We start from the raw sequence: 22359 nt of genomic DNA on the forward strand, positions 1-22359 counted from the left end.
AAGTTTTTTGCAGTGTCAGGAGGCTCTAGCATTCTCCATTCTCTCTCTCTCTCTCATGTCTCTCTCTGCTTGCAAATAAATCAACCACATATAGAGAGGGCTGGGTATGGTGGTCCATGCCTTTAATTCCAGCCTTTAACCCCAGAAGGGTTGAGGAAGTTCATTCAAAAAGATGATCCAGCAGAAGCTACCTTTTGTACAAGCGTGTCATCTGTAAATGCCCTGCCAATGCAAGCACGAAATCTGTGATTGGGATGAAGTATTGACCAGCATATCCTGTGACGAAAGTAGAAAATGTCCCAAGTGGGCCTCTTTCTTTGATGTGTAGGTTGAATAGGTGGGGATGTTTATGAAGGAAGAGGAAAAATAGATCATGTCCTGAGTAGTTAGTGTACTGAAGTGATTGTGTCATTTCTGACCGTCGTGACACATCCTAGAACAATATAGGAACTTCCTTAAGAACAGACATTTGAGGGCCTGGAAAGATGGCCTAGCAGTTAAGCACTTGCCTGTGAAGCCCAAGGACCCAGGTTCGAGGCTCAATTCCCCAGGAACCACGTAAGCCAGATGCACAAGATGGCGAATGTATCTGGCATTCATTTGCAGTGGCTGGAGGCCCTGGTGTGCACATTCTCTCTCTCTCTGCCTGTTGCTTTCAAATAAATAAAAACAAACATACAAACAAACAAAAAAGAACAGACATTTGAAAAGGCTAATGTTGATTCATAGTGTCCCTGGCTTAAAGTGCACAGAGGACTGCGATGTAAGCGACAGAGATGACCAGTCCTGCAATACTCAGATCTACAGGGAAAATCTAGTTATTCCATGACCTCATCTGAGTGAGAGCTGACTACCACTGGGAAGGACTAATTTCTCCCTTGTGCCAGCTCAGACTATTTTCTGCTCTGTGGATTTGGAAGTAGTCCCACTCCTGGGAACTCAGTTCTACCTCTGCGATAATATGGTTCAAGCCCCTACACATTACTATCCTGTCTCTCACCCAGAATTCAGGTTCTCACCATTTCATATTAGGGCCTTTTATTTTATTATTTATGTATTTATTATTATTATTACTATTAGTTTTTCAAGGCAGGGTTTGCTCTAGCCCAGGTTGACCTGGAATTCACTATGTAGTCTCAGTGTGGCCTTGAACTCATACCGATCCTCCTACCTCTGCCTCCCCAGTGCTGGGATTAAAGGCATGCGCCACCACACCTGGCTTTAGGGGCCCTTATTTTAAAGGTCAATGTCCTATCTTTCATGCAATTCTCTCTACCAGAAATGTTCCATCCTTGACTTGTACATTGTAGTTTATCAAGAGCTCTGAGCTGGGTGTGGTGGAGACTTTAATCCCAGCACTGGAGGGGCAGAGGTAGGAGGATCGCCATGAGTTCTAGGCTACTCTGAGACTACATAGTGAATTCCAGGTCACCCTGAGCTACAGCAAGACCCTACCTTGAAAAAAACAAAAGAGCTCTTCCCTTTGCTGCATTTTTTCTTTTGTTTGTAATGCTAGTAAACTCAGAATCAAACCTTATATCCACTCAATGATAAATTGCCCTATGGGCTGTAGAGATTGCTTAATGGTTAAGGTGTTTGCCTGAAAAGCCTACGGACACAGGTTTGATTCCTCAGGACCCATGTAAGCCAGATACACAAAGTGGTGCATGTATCAGGAATTCATTTGAGCGGCTGGAGGCTCTGGCTCACTCTCTCTCTCCCTCCCTCCCTCTTTCTCTCTCAAATAAATTAAATTAAAAGGACAACCAATTTTTAAAAATAAATTGTCCTAATGTTTAATAAAATGCCTTTTTTTTTTTTTTTTTTTTTTTGGTTTTTCGAGGTAGGGTCTCACTCTAGCCCAGGCTGACCTGGAATTCACTATGGAGTCTCAGGATGGCCTCAAACTCACGGCAATCCTCCTACCTCTGCCTTCCGAGTGCTGTGATTAAAGGCGTGTGCCACCACACCCGGTGTAAAATGCCCATTTTTAATAAAATGCCAGACTTGGTGGCAGATGTCTTTAATTCTAGTACTTAGTAGGATGATCACTGTGAGTTCAAGGCCAGCCTGGGACTACAGAGTAAGGTTCATGTCAGCAAGGGCTAGGGTGAGAGTCTGCCTCAAAAAGAAAAACAAAACCACCTGAGCCAGAGTGAGACCCTACCTCAAAAAAAATTGCTCTAGGTAATTTTATTGATGTTAATTCCTATATACATTTTTGTTCTTATTTGGTTTTGGATTCATTGTTGTTTTGTTGAAGTGCTGGGGATCAAATCCAGAGCCTTGTGAATGCTAGGTAAGTGTCATTTGTAGCATAAACTTAAGAGAAAAGGAATTATTAGTACCTGATAATCTCATTCTCCCTCAGAGCTACCACTAGAACTTGAGACTTGGCCCTGTCATATTTCTCCTCATATAGATTTATTTATATACCTGTACATAATCTTGTACATTCCTTTTTTTATTTTTAAAATTTTACTTATTAGAGACACACACAGAGAGAGAATGAGAACGGGAGCGCCAGGGCCTCTAGCCACTGCAAACGAACTCCAGATGCATGTGCCACCATATGCATCTGGCTTACGTGGGACCTGGACAATAGAACCTGGGTCCTTAGGCTTCACAGGCAAGTGCCTTAACCACTAAGCCATCTCTCCAGCCCTATTCTTTTTTTTTTTAGATTTGTTTTTATTTATTTATTTGTTAGAGACAGACAGAAGGAGAGAGAGAGAGAGAATGGGCATGCCAGGGCCTCTAGCTACTGCAAATGAACCCCAGATCATTGCACCACCATGTGCATCTGGCTTATGTGAGACCTGGAGAATTGAACCTGGGTCCTTAGGCTTTCGAGACATGTACCTTAACCACTAAGCCATTTCTGCAACCACCCCCCCCCTTTTTTAAAATGTATTTATTTGAGAGTGACAGAGAAAGAACGAGGCAGATAGATAGAGAGAGAGAGAATGGGAGTGCCAGGACTTCCAGCCACTGCAGATGAACTCCAGACACATGCGCCCTCTTGTGCATCTGGCTAACGTGGGTCCTGGAGAATCAAGCCTTGAACCGGAGTCTTCAGGCTTCACAGGCAAGCGCTTAGCCACTAAGCCATCTCCAGCCTTCTTTTCTTTAGGTAGGGCTTTGCTGTAGCCCAGGCTGACCTGGAATTCACTCTGTAGTCTGAGGGTGTCCTCGAACTCACAGCGATCCTTCTACTTCTGCTTCCCAAGTGCTGGGATTAAAGACATGTGCCCAGTATTGTTTTGACAATGCCCTGGAGTAGAGCCTTTTTTTTTCTGTTCTTTTTTTTGCTGAGCTGAGTCCTAAATCAAATCAAATAGTCACACTGCCAAGCAATAGAAGTTTTCCAGGAAGCTGTAAGTTTGAACAGAATACCCACGATGCTAGGGGATGTTTCTTCCAACTAAGCTCACAAGAGGTCCCTCCTCTCTATTGGCAGAGACCACTGGCTTTGAGGCTGCCTCTGCTGAGCTGGGGAGGGAGACTCGTTAGGAATAGCATACCACCCACAAGTTAAACCATCACAGACTGCCCACAGGTTCAATAATTTCTGTTGGACAGAAAATTCCAGTTTGTTCTTTGGCTTTGGTTAATTTCCAAGGTTCTAAAGTGGATTTTAGTGGGTTTGCCAGGATTTGTATTGTTTTTGTGGAATAGTGAGTTCACTGAGGTCCTCACTTTGTTATTTGTTATTTTGGAAGTTAATTTCTTTTTTTTTTTTTTTTTATGTCCTCTAACAACTCTTAAAAAAAAGAGGGCTGGAAAGATGGCTTACTGGTTAAGCGCTTGCCTGTGAAGCCTAAGGATCCCAGTTTGAGGCTCCAGGACCTACATTAGCCAGATGCACAAGGGGGCAAACAGTCTGGAGTTCATTTGCAGTGGCTGGAGGCCCTGGCGTGCCCATTCTCTCTCTCTCTCTCTCTATCTGCCTCATTCTCTGTCTGTTGTTCTCAAATAAATAAATAAAAATAAAAATCTTAAAAGAAAGAAAGAACAGCACTGGGGAGTCAGAGGTAGGAGGATCGCCATGAGTTCAAGGCTCCCCTGAGACTACATAGTGAATTCCAGGCCAGCTTGCACTAGAGTGAAACCCTACCTCAAAACACCAAAAAGCCCCCTCCAAAACAAACAAACAAACAAACAAAAAAACCAAGCTGGAGAGATGACTTAGTGGTTAAGGTGCTTGTCTGTGAAGCCTAAGGACCCAGGTTTGATTCTTCAGGTCCCACATAAGCCAGATATACAAGGTGGCACATATGTCTATCTGGAGTTTGTCTGCAGTGGCTAGAGGCCCTGGTACGCCCATTCTCTCACCTTTCTTCTTTCTAAAAAATAAATAAAAATATTTTTTAGAGAGTCTAATTTAAAAGTTTGTCCTGTGCTGGGCATGGTGGTGCATGCCTTTAATCCCAGCACTCACACTCGGGAGACAGAGGTAGGAGAATCAGGACACTTGAGGCTACATTATGAATCCCAGGTCAGCCTGGCTGGAGTGAGACCCTACCTTGAAAAACCAAAATAAATACATAAATAAATAAAGGTTTGTTCTGCTTTAATCAAACTTAAAGTCAGACTATGAAGTGTCACCACAGTATAATTTAGTTTACTCTGATGTGGAATACTCTAGTGGTTCTTTTTATTTATTTATTTATTTATTTTTGGTTTTTCAAGGTAGGGTCTCACTCTAGCCCAGGCTGACCTGGAATTCACTATGTAGTCTCAGGCTGACCTCAAGCTCATGGCGATCCTCCCACCTCTGCTTCCTGAGCGCTGGGATTAAAGTTGTGCACCACCACTCCCAGAAAATTAAGTATATTTAAAAATGTTCTACTTTATTTTATTTATTTATTTGCAAGCAAAGAGACAGAGAAAGAGAGAAGGGAGATGGAAAGAGAAAGAGAGTGGGCACACCAGGGCCTCCAGCCACTGTAAACAAACTCCAGATACACATGTGGGGTGTGTGTGTGTGTGTGTGTGTGTGTGTGTTCATATGTGTCTGAGAGCATGCTTGTGGAGGCCAGAGGGTCACATTGGGTATCTTCCTTAGTCACTTTCCACCTTACTTTTTTTTTGGTGAATTCATGTGCTTATTTATTTATTTATTTTTTAATGAGAGACAGAGAAAAAAATTGGTGCACCAGGGCCTCCAGCCACTGCAATTGAACTCTAGATGCATGAACCACCTAGAGCGCATGTGCGACCTTGTGCTGCCATCACCTTGTATGTCTGGTTTACGTGCGATCTGGAGAGTTGAACATTGGTCCTTAGGCTTCACAGCCAAGTGCCTTAACTGCTAAGCTATCTCTCCAGCCCTCATAGGCTTATTAATGAAAAAAAAAATCATTTAGCTACATAAGCAGCCATAGGAAACATTATTTCTGTAGCCTAGAAGTAGAAAACCAACTGACTTAGAATGCACTCACACATTTACAACTCATTTGAATTGCTTTGATTCCAGTTATAGAATTAAGTCAAATATGTATCCACTGCATATATATATATGTAGTCATGTGTAGTCATAACTAGACTGGGAAAACAGTAGAGGGAGCTGCTGCCATTGTGGATGAGACTGGATTGGATGATGCTCCCACTTCTGCCAGGGCACCCGGGGTGACATGTCCTGGTTCCCTCTCTGCCTCCCCTAACCTCACCCCCTGCCCTGCAGGCAGGGTCTCACTCTAGCCCAGGCTGGCCTGGAACTCACCGCAATCTTCCCACCTCTCTCTCCTGAGTGCTGGGATTAAAGGTGTGTGCCACCATGCCCAGTTTGGTTCCCTCTTTTGGGGCTATTTGCTAGCTGGCTCCCTTAAAAGAACTATCTGACTCCGATTTTCCTCTCACATCTGGCTGGATTTATGTGGGTACTGGGGAATGGAACCCAGGTGATCAGGCCTTGTAAGCAAGCACCTTCAACCACTGAGCAATCTCCCCAGCCCTCCACTGTGATTTTGGTTTCAACCGTAAATGTTAACCTGGACTGTTGAGTAGGTCAAATAGCACTTACTTAATACCAAAGGTCAGGTGTCTCTGATAAAATATTTATCTAAGCTGGGCGTGGTGGCATACACCTTTAATCCCAGCACTCGGGAGGCAGAGGTAGGAGGATCGCAGTGAGTTCAAGGCCACCCTGAGACTACATAGTTAATTCCAGGTCAGCCTGGGCTAGAGTGAGACCCTACCTCGAAAATCAAAAAAAAAAAAAAATTATCTGACCATCCATTTCCTATAATATATGTCTATAGCCACAGCTACATAGTGAGTTCAAGGCCAGCCTGGTCTATGTGAACCCCAAGGGGAGCTGAGCCTAGTGGTGTGTACCCGTAGACCCAGGATACTGATGCAGGAGGATCCCTGGAGTCCCAACGTACAGACCAACCTGTCTGGACACCTGCCTAGCGTCTGCAGCCGGAGCTTCTCCTGTTCTTTGATGAAGTCTGGGATCTGCTTAGAGACTTCAAGGCAGCTTCAGCCAGCCACACTACCCAGAAACTCACTGAAGCCATGGACAAGCTGCTAGAAGTCCCCAGGGACACAGAGATGCCACCTCTGCCTATCCGTCACAAAGTGGCTATGGACCTTGCACAAACCCTGTGAGGTCACCCCCTAAGGGCTCTTTTGTATACATGAACTCTTTGAACACAGAGATGTCCCTAATGACCAAAGAGCCATAGAACATGGCCGGGTGTGGTGGCACAAGCTTTTAATCCTAGCACAGATGCTGAGGCAGGAGGGTCTGCTTGAGTTCAAGGCCACCCTGAGACTCCATAGTGAATACCAGGTCAGCCTGGGCCAGAGTGAGACCCTACCTCAAAAAAATCCAAAAAAGGTGGGGGAGCCTAGAATAGAGAGAATGGTCCACTTTAGTGTTTTTTTTTTTTTTTTTTTTAAGAGCTTTTGTTTGTTTGTTTTCGAGGTAGGGTCTCGCTCTAGCCCAGGCTGACCTGGGATTCACTATGGAGTCTCAGGGTGGTCTTTCATGGTGATGCTCCTACCTCTGCCTCCCCATGCCCAGCTTGTTTGTGTGTGTGTATTGACATAGAGCCTTGTGGTGGTTTGAACTAGGTGCCCCCCATAAACTCATGTGTTCTGAATGCTAGGTCCCCAGCTGATGGCAATCTGGAAATTGGAGCCATGTTGGAAGAGGTGTACTGGGGACGGGCTTACGGCTGTTAGAGCCAGCTTCCCCTTGCCAGTGTTTGACACACTCTCCTGCTGCTGCTATCAACCTGATGTTGGCCAGGAGTGAGGTCCACCCTCTGCTCATGCCACTTTCCCCTGCCATCATAGAGCTTCCCCTTGAATCTGCACTCCAAAATAAACCCTTTCCTCCCATCCGCTGCTTTTGATCGGGTGCCTTGTGCCGGCAACGAGGTGACTGAAACAAGCCTCATATAGCACAGGACGGCTTTGGACTTGTTATGTAGCCAAGGATGGCCTTGAGCTCCTCCCTGGTCCTCTATGTCCTGTGCGCTGAGATTGCAGGTGCCTCGCCGCACCCTGCTAGGGCAGCAATTTAACAATTTGAACAACAATGGCAAAAAAAAAAAAAAATCACAAAGGAAAACTTCTGAGGAAGATGAGCCACGGCTCAGGCTTCCTTTCAAGTCTGTGTAGGATGCTGAATCGTTGAACTGGTTATTACAACCCACATAATGAACGGCTCCAATAGCATTCAGGTAATAGTGAGAGGCCCATGGAAAATAAATTCAGAATATTTTTAGCCAGTCATCATATTTATCTAAACTAGAAAATGGAAAAGCTCTTTTTATAAGGCAAGATAGGTAAACATTTTAGGTTTTGTAGGCCAAGAGATACAATCAAGGTTATTATGTAGGTGCCCATGTAACTATTTAAAATACAATCATTGCCAGGCATGGAGGCTTATGCCTTTGATCCCTGCATGGGAGGCTGAGGTAGGAGGATCACAGTGAGTTTGAGGCCAGTCTGGGCTACAGAGTAAGTTTCAGGTCAGCCTGGTCTATAGTAAGACCCTGTCTCAAAAAAAAAAAAGTAATTTATAAATAATCATTTAAAATATAAAAACCAGGGCTGGAGAGATGGTTTAGCAGTTAAGGCACTTGCCTGCAGATGTATGCATGTAGAGTTCATTTTAATGGCTGGAGGCCATGGCATGCCCATTCTCTCTCTCTTTCTCTCCCTGCCTTTCTCTTTCTCTCTCTCTCAAATAAAAAATAAAATGAAATAAGCTGGATGTATTGGTACATACCTTTAATTCCAGCACTTGGGAGGCAGAGGTAGAAAGATCACCATGAGTTTGAGGTCAACCTGAGACTACATACTAAATTTCAGGTCAGCTTTGGCTAGAGCGAGACCCAACCACAAAAAATGAAAATAAATAAACATATAAACTAGTCGGGAGTGATGGTGCATGCCTTTTAATCCCAGCACTCAGGAGGCACAGTAGGAGGATTTCTGTGAGTTCAAGGCCAGCCTGAGACTGGGCTACAGTGAGAACCTACCTTGAAAAACAAAAAAACAAAATCTAAATTGGGTATGGCGATGCATACTTTAATCCTATCACTCAAGGGGCAGATGTAGGAGAATTCCTGTGAGTTCAAGGCCACCCTGTGACTACAGTGTGAATTCCAGGTCTGCCAAGGCTAAAGTGATACCCTTCCTTGAAAAAAAATAAAACAACATTATTCCGGAAACAAAGGCATTAGCTTAGTTGGTAGCATGCCTGCTTAGCGTGCACAACACCCTGGTCATGATCCCCAGCACGTGCCTATCATCCTGGCATTAGGGAGGCGGAAGCAACAGGGTCGGAAGTGCAAGACCATCCTTAGCTACAATAGTGAGTTTGAGGCCAGCCTGGAGTACAGAAGACCCTGTCTCAATAATAACACAGGGACTGGGGAGTTGACTGCGTGGGTAAGTGTTTGCTATGCCAGCATGAAGTCCCGAGTTCTAGTCTCCATCACACACATAAGACGCTGGGTATGGTGACATGAACCTGTCATCCCAGCACTGGGGAAGTAGAGACAGGAGGACCCTCAGGGCTGACCAGTTAGCTTGTCTAGCTAAATTGTTGAGTCCTGGGTCCAATGAGAGACCCTATCACAAGACACACCTTTAATCCCAGCACTCCAGAAACAGAGGTAGCAGAGTCTGTGAGTTCAAGGCCTACAGAGTGAATTCCAGGACAGCATGGACTAGAGTGAGACCCTATCTTATTTATTTGTCTTATTTATTTATTTATGAGAGCAAGAGAGGGAAAGAGGCAGGCAGAGAAAGAGAGAATGGGTGCGATAGAGGCTCTAGCCACTGCAAATGAACTCCAGACGCGTGTGCCAACCTTGTGCATCTGGCTTATGTGGGTTCTGGGGAATCAAAAAGAGGTCCTATGGCTTTGCAGGCAAATGCTTAAACTGCTAAGCTATCTCTCCAGCTCTGTGAAACCCTATCTTGAAACAAACAAAAAGCAAGGTGGGGGCTGGAGAGGTGGCTCAGTGGATAAGATGCTTGCTTGTGAAGCCTAAGGACTCAGGTTCCATACTCCAGAGCCCACGTAAGCCAGATGCACAAGGGGGCACATGCATCTGGGATTCATTTGCAATTGCTAGAGGCCCTGGTATGCCCATTCTCTCTCTCTCTCTTTTTCTCTCTGTGTGCCACTTTCTCTTTTTCAAATAAATACATTTTGTTGTTGTTTTTCTAGGTAGGGTCTCACTCTAGCCCAGGCTGACCTGGACTTCACTATGTAGTCTCAGGGTGGCCTCGAATTTATGGTTCTTCCACCTTTGCCTCCCGAGTGCTGAGATTAAAGGCGTGCGCCACCATACCCAGCTCCTCTGACTTTTGAACAAGACATCCTTTTCTATCTCCACTTCTCTAGTCATTCATGATCTTTTTTTTGATCTCCACCCCTCCTAGAACCACTATGCCTCCTTCAGGGCAAAGGGTCTGCTTATCTAAAACAGTTCCCTAGCCTTGGCCCCTCTGCTTCCTGTTGGGAGAGCTTTCCTGTGGATTCTACAATGTTTAGCAGCAACGCTTGTATCCACCCACTAGATGCCAGTAGCACTTTCTTTCTCCCAGTTGTGACAACCAAAACTCTCCCTAGATATTATCAAATATCCCTTTGGGAAAAGCATTGCCCACAGTTAAGAACTGCTGGCCTAAAAGATATGGATTTGAAGATATGGATTTGAGGCGAAGCGTGTTGGTGCACGCCTTTAATCCCAGCACTTGGGAAGTAGAGGTAGGAGGATCGCCATGAGTTTGAGGCCACCCTGAGACTACAGAGTGAATTCTAGGTCAGTCTGGGCTAGAGTGAGACCCTACCTTGAAAAACCAAAAAAAAAAAAAATGTGGATTTGGGAGTCAGCCTAGCATGTGAGGTCTGGGTTTCTATCCCCAGCACTACAGAGAGAAAAAAATAATTGTGCTATTCTGTCCTGGCAAACACTTGAGCGAAGGTTAGTAAAGACTTCTAAGAATGTTCTCGCAAGAGAAGCTATTCTTTCTCTCCCATCATAGGTGGTGTTGGCTGCCATAGGTAGGTCTGGATGAAGAAGGGGATGGCTTCTGATGATGCCACTGAATCACTGGCCCAACCAGTCCTGATGCCAGCCGTTCCTCTGCATTTAGCCCTGACTAATCTGTTCTTCCAAACATGCTTATTCACCCTGTCTCCCGAGTCTCACCCCTCCCACCTGTGTGGCATCTCAGGCTGTTCTCTTTTTTTTTTTTTTTTTTTTTGGTTTTTCGAGGTAGGGTCTCATTCTGGCTCAGGCTGACCTGGAATTAACTCTGTAGTCTCAGGGTGGCCTTGAACTCATGGTGATCCTCCTACCTCTGCCTCCCGAGTGCTGGGATTAAAGGCGTGCACCACCACACCCGGCTCAGGCTGTTCTCTTTAAATCACCATTTCACTGCATCGTTTGGTTTACTGCTCCCGTTTTCCTAGCAGATACTAACTTTAACTCTCTTCTTCTGCTAACTGGTTATGAAGGCCTGTGTCACTTCACCTGTCACGACCATCCCCGACTTCCACCCCCAAATCTCTGAAACATCTCTCTGCACAGCTGAGGGATCCCTGGAACAGAGGAGCAAAGAAAGGATCCAGAAACCTTTCCCTGAACCCGACTTTCAGTGGCACCTTCAGCTGATATTGGGTCAGGGCTGGAGCTGCGCCAACTTGAAAGTGTATCCGGGTGTCAGCACCTCTGCTTTCTTCCATTGTAGCCTTACAACTGAGAAACAGAGATAGGAAATCCAGACATCACGAGTCCTTACAGCTGAAAGGACCAGTAGACTTGAAGGCTTGGGTTCTATAGTTTTTGTCTGATTACAACTACATTCCCAGAGCCTGGCAAAGTCCTAGTCTATTGGAAGTGCTCAGTCAATACTCACTGAGTGAGCAAGTTCTGATATGACCATGCAAATGCCTGGTCTGCTGAGAAAGACAAAGTTGAGGGTTGGAGAAATGGCTCAGCACTTAAGGCATTTGCCTGCTATGCTTAACAACCTGAGTTTGATTCCCCGTGACACCATAAAGCCAGAAGCACAAAGTGGTACATGCATCTGGAGTTCATCTGCAATGCCTTAGAGACCCAGACACACCCATTTTTGTACTCTTTCTCTTCCCATGAAAATAAATAAATAAAATATATTTTTTTAAAAAGCCAGGGACGGGCTGGAGAGATGGCTTAGTGGTTAAGCGCTTGCCTGTGAAGCCTAAGGACCCCAATTGAGGCTCAATTCCCCAGGACCCATGTTAGCCAGATGCACAAGGGGGCACACGGTCTGGAGTTTGTTTACAGTGGCTGGAAGCCCTGGCGTGCCCATTCTCTCTCTCTCATTCCCTCCCTCTATCCCTCCTTCTCTCTGTTGCTCTCAAATAAATAAATAAAAATAAACTAACAAACAAAAAAAGCCAGGGGGCTGGAGAGATGGCTTAGTGGTTAAGGCTCTTGCCAACAAAGCCAAAGGACCCAGGTTCGATTTCCCAGGACCCACATAAGCCAGATGCACAAGGTGGCACATGAGTCTAGAGTTCATTTACAGTGGCTGAAGGCCCTGACATGCCACCCTGAACACTCCATTCCCTTCTAATCATTGCCTTCCATTTAAATTCTGTGTTTAGAAAGAGACGAAGGCAAACTTAGTGGCTCATGCTGGTCATTCCAGAACCAGGGAGGCTGAATCAGGAGGATTATCATGGATTTGAGGCCAAACCTGACTACATAAATAGTTCCAACACAGCCTGGGCTACAGGTGACCCTGTCTCCTAAAACAAAACAAACCACATAGAACATGGGCTGGAGAGATGGCTTAGTGGTTAAGGCTCTTCCCTGCAAAGCCAAAGGACCCAGGTTTGATTCTCTAGTACCCACATTTGCCATGTGCACAAGGTGGCACATGTGCCTGGGGTTTGTTTGCAGAGGCTGAAGGCTCTGGTGTGCCCATTCTCTTTATCTTTCTTAAATAAATAAACAAATAAATAAATAAAATTTAAAAAATAGAAAATAAAGCTGGGTGTGGTGGCACATGTCTTTAATCCCAGCACTTGGGAGGCAGCCGTGAGTTTGAGGCCACCCTGAAATGCCATAGTGAATTCAAGGTCAGCCTGAGCTAGAGCAAGAAGCTACCGCCAAAAACAAAAACAAACAAACAAAAAAAAACCCACCCAAAACAAGCAAACAAAAAAAAAAAAAACAGAGAGAGAGGGAGAGAGAGAGAGAGAGGGAGAGAGAGAGAGAGAGAGAGAGCGAGCCTAGTGTGGTGGCACACTTGGAAGACTGAGGCAGGAAAACTGCTATGAGTTCAAGGCCAGCCTAGGCTACATATCAACACTTTGTCTCAAAAATTAAAAATTTAGCTGGGCCTAGTGGCACACGCCTTTAATCCCAGCACTCAGGAGGCAGAGGTAGGAGAATCACTGTGAGTTCGAGGCCACCCTGAGAATACAGAGTGAATTCCAGGTCAGCCAGGGCTAGAGCAAGACCTTATATCAAACACACACACACACACACACACAAATTATTAGAGAGATGGCTCAGCAGTTAATGCACTTGCCTGCAAAGCCTGATGACCAGGAATCATTTCCCCAGTACTCACATAAAGCCAGATGTACAAAGTGGCACATGTGTTTGGAATTCGTTTGCAGTGTCTAGAGGCCCTGGCATGCCCATTCTCTCTCTGCTTGCAAATAAATATATAAATATATATGTTAAAAAACCCTCCAAGGGGCTGGAGAGATGGCTTAGCGGTTAAGGCACATGCCTATGAAGCCGAAGGACCCAGGTTCAATTCTTCAGATCCCACGTAAACCAGATGCTCATGAATTTGAGGCCAAACTTGCATATATAAACAGGCACATGCATATGGAGTTCTTTTGCACTGGCTAGAGGCCCTGGTGTGCCCATTCTCTCTCTCTCCCTCTCTCTGTCAATAATAATAATAATAATAATAATAATAATAATGATGATGATGTGCCCATTCTCTCTCTCCCTCTTTCTGTCTCTAATAATAATAATAATAATATCCTACAAGAACCAAGAATGGGAAAAGAGCAGTTTTTGAGCTGCATACCCATCTCCTCTCCAGCCTTCACCAAGCTCTCTCTCACGGCCTGCCTCGCTCCACTCCCACAAGACTGCCTCATAACCGGGACACCTTCCACCATAGCCACCTCAGCAAGTTCCCATTCGAACAAAGGCTTTAAATAAATGTCCACGTCCCCAACTCAGGGTGAGAAAGTCCAAACCATTTATATGTGGATTGACAAAGAAGGACTGAGCTACCAGAATGGCTCTCTTGCCTGTGAAGCCAAGTGTGTAGAAGTGTTGCCTGAGTGAAATTTTGATAAGTCTGGCACTTTTCAGTCCTATAACAGTGACATAAATCTTGTCCCTGTTTTGGGACCTTTTCCACAAATACCCCAATAAGTTGGTATTCTGTGAAGTTTTCAGATATAACCAGCATTCTGCAGAAGCCAAATTAAGGCTCATCTGTAAACAGATAATGAACATGGTGAGCAGCCACCACCCTGGTTTGGAATGGAGCAGGAATACATTCTCATGGGAACAGATGGACGCCCTTTGGTTGGCTATCCAACAGCCTCCCTAGGCCCCAAGGTCTTGTGTTTCTGTGGTGGTGTGGGAACAGAGTCTGCCATGGGATATCATGAGTGCTCCCTACCCTACCTACTGGAGTCAAGATTACGGGAATGGAGCTGGGCGTGGTGGCGCACGCCTTTAATCCCAGCCCTCGGGAGGCAGAGGTAGGAGGATCGCCGTGAGTACGAGGCCACCTTGAGACTACATAGTGAGTTCCAGGTCAGCCTGGGCTAGAGTGAGAGCCTACCTCGAGACACCACCCCCCAAAAAAAGATTATGGGCATGGATGTTGAAGTTATGCCAGCCCAGTGGACATGCCCAAGGTGGCCCTGTGAAGGAATGCGCACAGGAGGTCAACTGTGGTGGCCTATTTTATCTTGTATTGCATAGGTGAAGGTTCTCTGATCTAAGCTCACTCCTGGGAACGGATGTGGTGCAGGCTTCCATATCAACTTGAGCAATGTGGTGGTTTGATGCAGGTGTCCCCCATATACTTTAGAAGTTCTGAATGCTAGGTTCCCAGCTGATGGAGATTTGAGAATTAACGTCCCTGGAGGCAGTGTATTGTTGTGGGCAGGCTTTATGGGTGTTGTAGCCAGTTTCCCCATGCCAGTGTTTGGCACACTCTCTGGTTGCTATGGCCCACCTTATGTTGGTCAGGGGGTGATGTCTACCATCTGCTCAGGCCATTGTTTTCCCCTGCCATCATGGAGCTTCCCCCTCAACCCTATAAACCAAAATAAATTTCTTTTTTTTCCCACAAGCAGCTCTTGGTTGGGTGATTTCTACCAATAATGTGAACCTGACTGCAACAGTAAAGTGGTACCAAGGAGTAGGATTGCTGCTAGACACCTGACTTTGTGGCTTTGGCCTTTTGGAGCTGATTTTCAAGAGGAATGTGGAAAGATTTGAAACCTTAGCCTTGCAGTGCTATAAGACAGCTTGATAGACTATTCTGGTCAGAGTTGAATGACCTGAGTACAGTAAGAACTATGGACTGTGAGGTTTGGCTTATGAGGGTGAGGAAGACCTTTGCTTGGACTGGGCTAGCTGTTTGCATGAGAAGCTTGCTATTTTGCCCATGTCCAGTTGTGCAGGGTTGCTTTGCGTAGAAATGAACTGGTGTGAGCAGAGGGATATGGCACAGAAAAAATGAAATCTTTGGGCTTAAACTGTTGCCCATTCACCTGCAAAGTGTTTGAGAGATAACAACTATTGAGAGTTGGCCAGCTGACCTGCACTGGGGTAACAGGAAGAATGTAGACTCTTTTGAAGGGGCCTGAGTGCTCAAGGAGTGTCCTGTTCTTCAAAGTCTGCTTTATTCCTCCTTGGATTAACAAATTGTACCCTACCTGGTATTGTGGAGTATAAGAAATGCAGGAAAGAGAGGGTCATTGAGTTTGCAACACGGTCTTGTGTTTTGGAAATGGCCATGTGCAGTGTGAAGCAGGTTTGCTGGATGCCTACATGGAGACCCCATGGAGTCATGAGGATGAACTGTGGATTGCAGTGGAGACCCAGTGGAGATGCCAGGGCCACGAGATGGCTGCTAAGGAAAGCTGCCAGCCAGGATAAAGTTCTCCAGGACTGTGAGTAGCCTAGCTGGCGGAATTGGAAGTCCAGAGACTTGTTGCTGGTTAGAGTTATCAGATCGGGAGTTTTGTCACTAACTAGAGTTGTTGGACTTGGAGCTACAGAGTTTGGTATTTGCCCTGTTTAAATCATGTATTGCTTGAGTATTTCTTTGCTATGCCCAATGCCATCTTTTGTAGTGTGAATGTTTATTCTGTGCCATTATGGTTTTAGGGGGGATTTTTTGGTATTATGGCTTGGATTATGGGGATGCATGAACGTCATTGGAATTGATAAAAACTATGGGGACTTTTAAAGTTGGACTGAATGCATTGAATTTTAAACCATGGATGGCTATCAGTTTATGGGGACCAGGGGCGGAATGTGGTGGTTTGATTCAGGTGTTCCCATAGACTTAGGTGTTTTGAGTGCTAGGCTCCCAGCTGATGGAGATTTGAGAATTAATGCCCCTGGAGACAGTGTATTTTGGGGGTCAGGTTTATAGGTGTTATAGTCAGTTTCCCCATGCCAGTGTTTGGCACACTCTCCTGTTGCTATTGTCCCTTATGTTGGCCAGGGGGTGATGTCCACCCTCTGCTCATGCCATCATGGAGTTTCCCCCTTGAGCCTGTAAGCCAAAATAAACCCTTTTTTTCCCCACAAGCTGATCTTGGTTGGATGAATTCTACCAGCGATGCTGAACCTGATTGCAACAAGCACCAAAGCTATATGGGAAGAGAAGTGTCTGGAGTACACTGAGAAGGCCATTGGCAAGTCAAGCAAGTGGTAGCAGTACTGCATCCCTGTCTGTGATCCCAAAGGGGGCCTAGACAATGCATAGGGCCTAACCTCCAACATCAATGACTTTTCTTTTGTAAATTAAGTTAAATTAATTTATTTGAGAGAGAGAAAGAGAATGGATGTATCAGGGCCCCTAGTCACTGCAAATGAACTCCAGAAACATGTGCTAACTTGTGCATCTGGCTTATGTGGGGAATAGAACCTGGATCCTTAGGATAAGCAGGCAGGGTACTTAACCACTAAGCCATCTCTCCAGCCTCATCAATGACTTTTCTACTGGTGTTGCTAACCATAGTTTTGGCATATGCAACCCCTGAATGCTCAGCCAGAAGAGGGGTTACTTTGAGTTTGTTTGCAGTGGCTAGAGGCTCTGGTGCACCCATATTCATATTCTCTCTCCCTCTCTCTCACTCTCTCTCTCTCACACACACATACACACACACATCAAAAAATATTTTGCCAGGCATTATTGTGCATACCTTTAATCCCAGCAATTGGGAGGCAGAGGTAGAAAGATCACCATGAGTTCCAGGGCATCCTGAGACTACACAGGGAATTGCAGGTCAGCCTGGGATAGACTGAAGCCTTACCTCAAAAAAAAAAAAAAAAGAATAATAATAATAATTAAAAAAATAGCCAGACGTGGTGGCGCATGCCTTTAATCCCAGCACATGGGAGACAGAGGTAGGATGATTGCTGGGAGTTTGAGGCTGACCTGAGACCATATAGTGAATTCCAGGTCAGCCTGAGCTAGAGTGAGATTCTACCTGAAAACAACCAAAAGAAAAAAAAAAAGGCCATTCTGTTGGGCTTGTCTCCCCCCATTTTGTTTTCCTGGTTTTTTTTCGAGGTAGGGTCTCACTCTGGTCCAGACTGACCTGGAAGTCACTATGTAGTTTCAGGGTGGCCTTGAACTCATGGCAATCCTCCTACCTCTGCCTCCCAAATGCTGGGATTAAAGGTGTGTGCCACCACATCCGGCCCATTTTTTAAAATTTTTATTTATTTGCAAGTAGAGAGAAGAGAGAAAGAAAATACAGTGAGTACATATGTATGTCTGGCTTTACATGGGTGCTGGGAAATTGAAACCAGGCCAGCAGGCTTTGCAAGCAAGCACCTTTAACCACTGAGCCATCTCTCCAGCTCACTCTTGCTGCTTAATGCCAGGCGCTGTGGTGTCTAGCCTCTGCTCAACCATCCTTCTTTCTCTGTCCCGATAAAGCTTCCCCTCTAGACTGTAAGCTGAAATGAGCCCTTTCCTCCCATAAACTGCTTTGGGCGGCTTGCTTTGACTCAGTAACATGAACGTAGCTACAGCATATTTTCCCTCTAGCCCTCCTTTCCTGAGGCTGAAACACAACTGAACTAGGGAAGGGTCATGAGGGAATGGACATTTCTGAGTGTGCAAAACCAGTAAACATATGCAAATGATTTCCTCTACAAAGAAATCAAAAAGTAGTTCACATGGACTATATGTGTGAGGGTAACTGTTCCAGCCTTTTCCAGATATCAATTTTCCCTAAACAAACCTCATAATTCATAACGTCTCCATAAATAATTCAACAATTTATAATTTATCCTACTCAGTCTGTTTATTTCAATTCTCCATTAAAAAAAAAAATAGACAAGCTGGGTGTGGTGGCGCATGCCTTTAATTTAATAATTTAAAACAATCCATTCTGGAGCTAGAGAGATGGCTTAGTGGTTAAACGATTGCCTGTGAAGCCTAAGGACACCGGTTCGAGGCTCGATTTCCTAGGACCCACGTTAGCCAGATGCACAAGGGGCACATGCGTCTGGAGTTCAATTGCAGTGGCTGGAAGCCCAGGCGCTCCCATACTCTCTTTCTCTCTTGTCACTCTCAAATAAATAAATAAAAATGAACAACAACAAAAAATCCATTCTGAGAGCCAGGTGTGGTGGCACACACCTTTAATCCCAGCACTCCCAGGCATAGGTAGGAGGATCACCATGAATTTGAGACCACCCTGAGACCACCCTGAGACTATATAGTGAATTCCAGGTCAGCTTGGGCTAGAGTGAAACCCTGCCTTGGGAAAAAAGGGGGGGGGACTGTGGGATGGCTTAGTCAAAGGACTCTTGTTCGATTCTCCAGGACCCACATTAGTCAGATGCACAAGGGGGCACACACATCTGGAGTTCGTTTGTTTGCAATGGCCAGAGGCCCTGGTATGCCCATTCTCTCTCTCTTTCTCTCCCCCTCCCTCCCCCTCTTTCTTTGTCAAATAATAAATAAGTAAAAATATTTTTAAAAATTTAAAAAATTGGCCGGGCGTGGTGGCGCACGCCTTTAATCCCAGCACTTGGGAGGCAGAGGTAGGAGGATCGCCGAGAGTTCGAGGCCACCCTGAGACTCCATAGTGAATTCCAGGTCAGCCTGGGCTAGAGCGAGACCCTACCTCAAAAAAAAAAAATTCAAAAAATCAAAAATTTAAAAAATTGCCTGGTGTGTTGGCATATGTCTTTAATCCCAGCACTTGGGAGGCAGAGGTAGGAGGATCACTGTGAGTTCAAGGCCACCCTGAGACTCCATAGTGAATTCCAGGTCAGCCTGGGCTATAGTGAAACCCTACCTTGAAAAACCAAAATAAGGCCAGGCGTGGTGGCGCACACCTTTAATCCCAGCACTTGGGAGGCAAAGGTAGGAGGATTGCCATGAGTTCGAGACCAGAGATGTCCCTAATGACCAAAGAGCCATAGAACATGGCCGGGTGTGGTGGCACAAGCTTTTAATCCTAGCACAGATGCTGAGGCAGGAGGGTCTGCTTGAGTTCAAGGTCACCTTGAGACTCCATAGTGAATTCCAGGTCAGCCTGGGCTAGAGTGAGACCCTACCTTGAAAAAAAAAAAAAAAAGAAAAAAGAAAAAACCAAAAAAAAATTTAAAAAATTATTTGACTAGAGCTGAGTTGAAAATTTCCTCCATGCAGACCAGCTGACAGAAAGCTGGGAAAAGCTACACTGCATACAGATCAAGGGGGGAGAGAGAAATCACCAGTGGAGACACTGCAAGCCTTAAATTTGGCAGCCAGGACAAATGAGCCAGCAGGTATAATAGAGGCAGGTCTGTTATGGGGGAAACAGTCGCTTTCTAATTGGACTGGTGGCCGGCTCCATGGGAGGGAATACATTCCTGATACTGAAACCTACAACAGGGGTAGTCATGAGCCCTAGGGGTGTAATATCTGCTGCTGTCTGGCTAGATGTATATAATATGCTTATCAAACTGCCCAGTAAGCACTTCTCTTAATGTTCATACCCTTATATTAATGCTACTCTCACTTTTGGTACAGAATCTTCTCTTTTCAGATGGCAGTGACCTTGCGACGACTCAGAAGGTATCATGGTGCTGGAAAGAAGTGACCACAGAGCTCAGCACTGCAATATCTCTATCACACCTTCCAAGGCTCAGGGTCTAATGCGGAAGACGTGGCAGAAAGAATGTAAGAACCAAAGGAAGGGTAGGACTCCTTACAACGTGCTCCCCCCCCGAGACACAAAATGGCCTGGATATCCATGACCTCACAGTGCCTGACACTACCTACACAAGACCATCATAAGAGGGGGAAAAGGCCATGACATCAAAATAAAAGAGAGACTGATTAAGATGGGGAGGGGATATGATGGAGAATGGAGTTTCAAAGGAGAAAGTGGGGGGAGGGAGGAACTTACCATGGGTTATTGTCTATAATTATGGAAGTTGTCAATAAAAAAGTAAATTAATAAAAAAAGAAAAGAAATATTTGAGACAGAGAGAAAGAGGCAGAATCACAGAGAGAGTAAATGTGGGCACTCAAGGGCCTCCTGCCACTGCAAACAAACTCAGAGGTATGTGCTACTTCATGCAACTGGCTTTGTGTGGGTAACTGCGGAACTGAACCTGGGCGTCAAGCTTTGCAAGCAAGCAAGCATCTTCAACCGCTGAGCCATCTCCCCAGCCATCTCCTGACTTCTTCACCTCATTTGTCACTAAAGCCCATCCAGTAGCAATCCCAGAGAAGCTCTTTTAACCAGTCACCCACTTGGATGATCTACTCGATTAATCAATGCTCTCCATTGCCTCCAAAGTGCTATTGAAACCCAGTGCATGCGGAACCCTTGGGAACACGCTATTGCTCCCACATGTTGAGTCAATGTTTGCGCACCAACCTGCTTATTCTAGCTGGTCTTGTTTGAATTACATATTCAACAAAAAGTTACATCTCATGTAAAGTGTGTGTATAAGAAAAATAATTTCTTGGAGAGGTAATATCATAGAGAATGGAATTTCAAAGGGGAAAGTGTTGGGGGGGGAGGGAATTAACATGGGATATTTTTTTATAATCATGGAAAATGCTAATAAAAAATAAAAAGAAGGGCTGGAGAGATGGCTTAGCGGTTAAGTGCTTGCCTGTGAAGCCTAAGAACCCCGGTTCAAGGCTCGGTTCCCCAGGTCCCACGTTAGCCAGATGCACAAGGGGGCGCACGCGTCTGGAGTTCGTTTGCAGAGGCTGGAAGCCCTGGCGCGCCCATTCTCTCTCTCTCCCTCTATCTGTCTTTCTCTCTGTGTCTGTCGCTCTCAAATAAATAAATAATTAATTAAAAATAAAAAAATAAAAAAGAAAAAGAAAAAGAATTTCTCTTTATGAAAATTAAATTGAGGCCTGGGGATGTAGCTAAGTTGCAAGAGCACTTACCTAGCATTCATGAAGCTCTAAGGTCAATCCCCAGCATGATGGTACACACCTGTAACCCCGATCCTTGGGGAGAGGAAGCAAGAGGATCAGAAGTTCAATGTCAAGCTGGTGTGGCAGTACACACCTTTAATCCCAGCACTCAGGAGACAGATGTAGAAAGCTAGCCTGGGCTACAGAGAGACTCTACCTTGAAAAACCAAAAAAAAAAAAAAAGTTCAAAATCATTTTCAGGTACATAATGAGGTTGAGGCCAGCCTGAGTTACATAAGACATTATCTCAAACATAACATAAATAAATAACATAAATAAATCAAACAGTATGGAAAATTTTGATAAAAAATAAATCATATTTGGGCTGGGGAAATGGCTTGGCAGTTAAGGCACTTGCCTGAGAAGCCTAAAGATACTGGTTCAATTCCCTAGGACCCACGTAAGCCAGATGCACAAGGGGGCACATGCGTCTGGAGTTCGTTTGCAGTGGCTACAGGCCCTGGCATGCCCATTCTCACTTTCTCTCTATATGCCTCTCTCTCTCTCTCTCTCTTAAATAAATAAATAAAATATTTTTAAAAATCATATTTTAGGGCTGGAGAGATGGCTTAGCGGTTAAGCGCTTGCCTGTGAAGCCTAAGGACCCCGGTTCGAGGCTCGGTTCCCCAGGTCCCACATTAGCCAGATGCACAAGGGGGCGCACGCGTCTGGAGTTCGTTTACAGTGGCTGGAAGCCCTGGCACGCCCATTCTCTCTCTCTCCCTCTATCTGTCTTTCTCGCTGTGTCTGTCGCTCTCAAATAAATAAATAAAAAATGAACAAAAAAAAAATTTTAAAAAAAATCATATTTTAAAAATTGCAGATGAGCCGGGCATAGTGGTGCATATCTTTAATCCTAGCACTCCAGAGGCAGAGGTAGGAGGATCTCCGTGAGTTTGAGGCCACCCTGAGACTACATAGTGAATTTCAGGTCAGCCTGGGCTAGAGTGAGACCCTACCTCAAAAAAAGGGGGGGCTGGAAAGATGGCTTAGTGGTTAAGCACTTGCCTGTGATGCCTGAGGACCCCGTTCGAGGCTCAGTTCCCCAGGACCCACGTTAGCCAGATGCACAAGGTGGTGCACGTGTCTGGAATTTGATTGCAGTGGCTGGAGGCCCTGGTGCACCCATTCTCTCTCTGTCTATCTGCCTCTTTC

This window comes from Jaculus jaculus, chromosome 9 (assembly GCF_020740685.1).
Source record: "Jaculus jaculus isolate mJacJac1 chromosome 9, mJacJac1.mat.Y.cur, whole genome shotgun sequence".
Classification (NCBI taxonomy): domain Eukaryota; kingdom Metazoa; phylum Chordata; class Mammalia; order Rodentia; family Dipodidae; genus Jaculus; species Jaculus jaculus.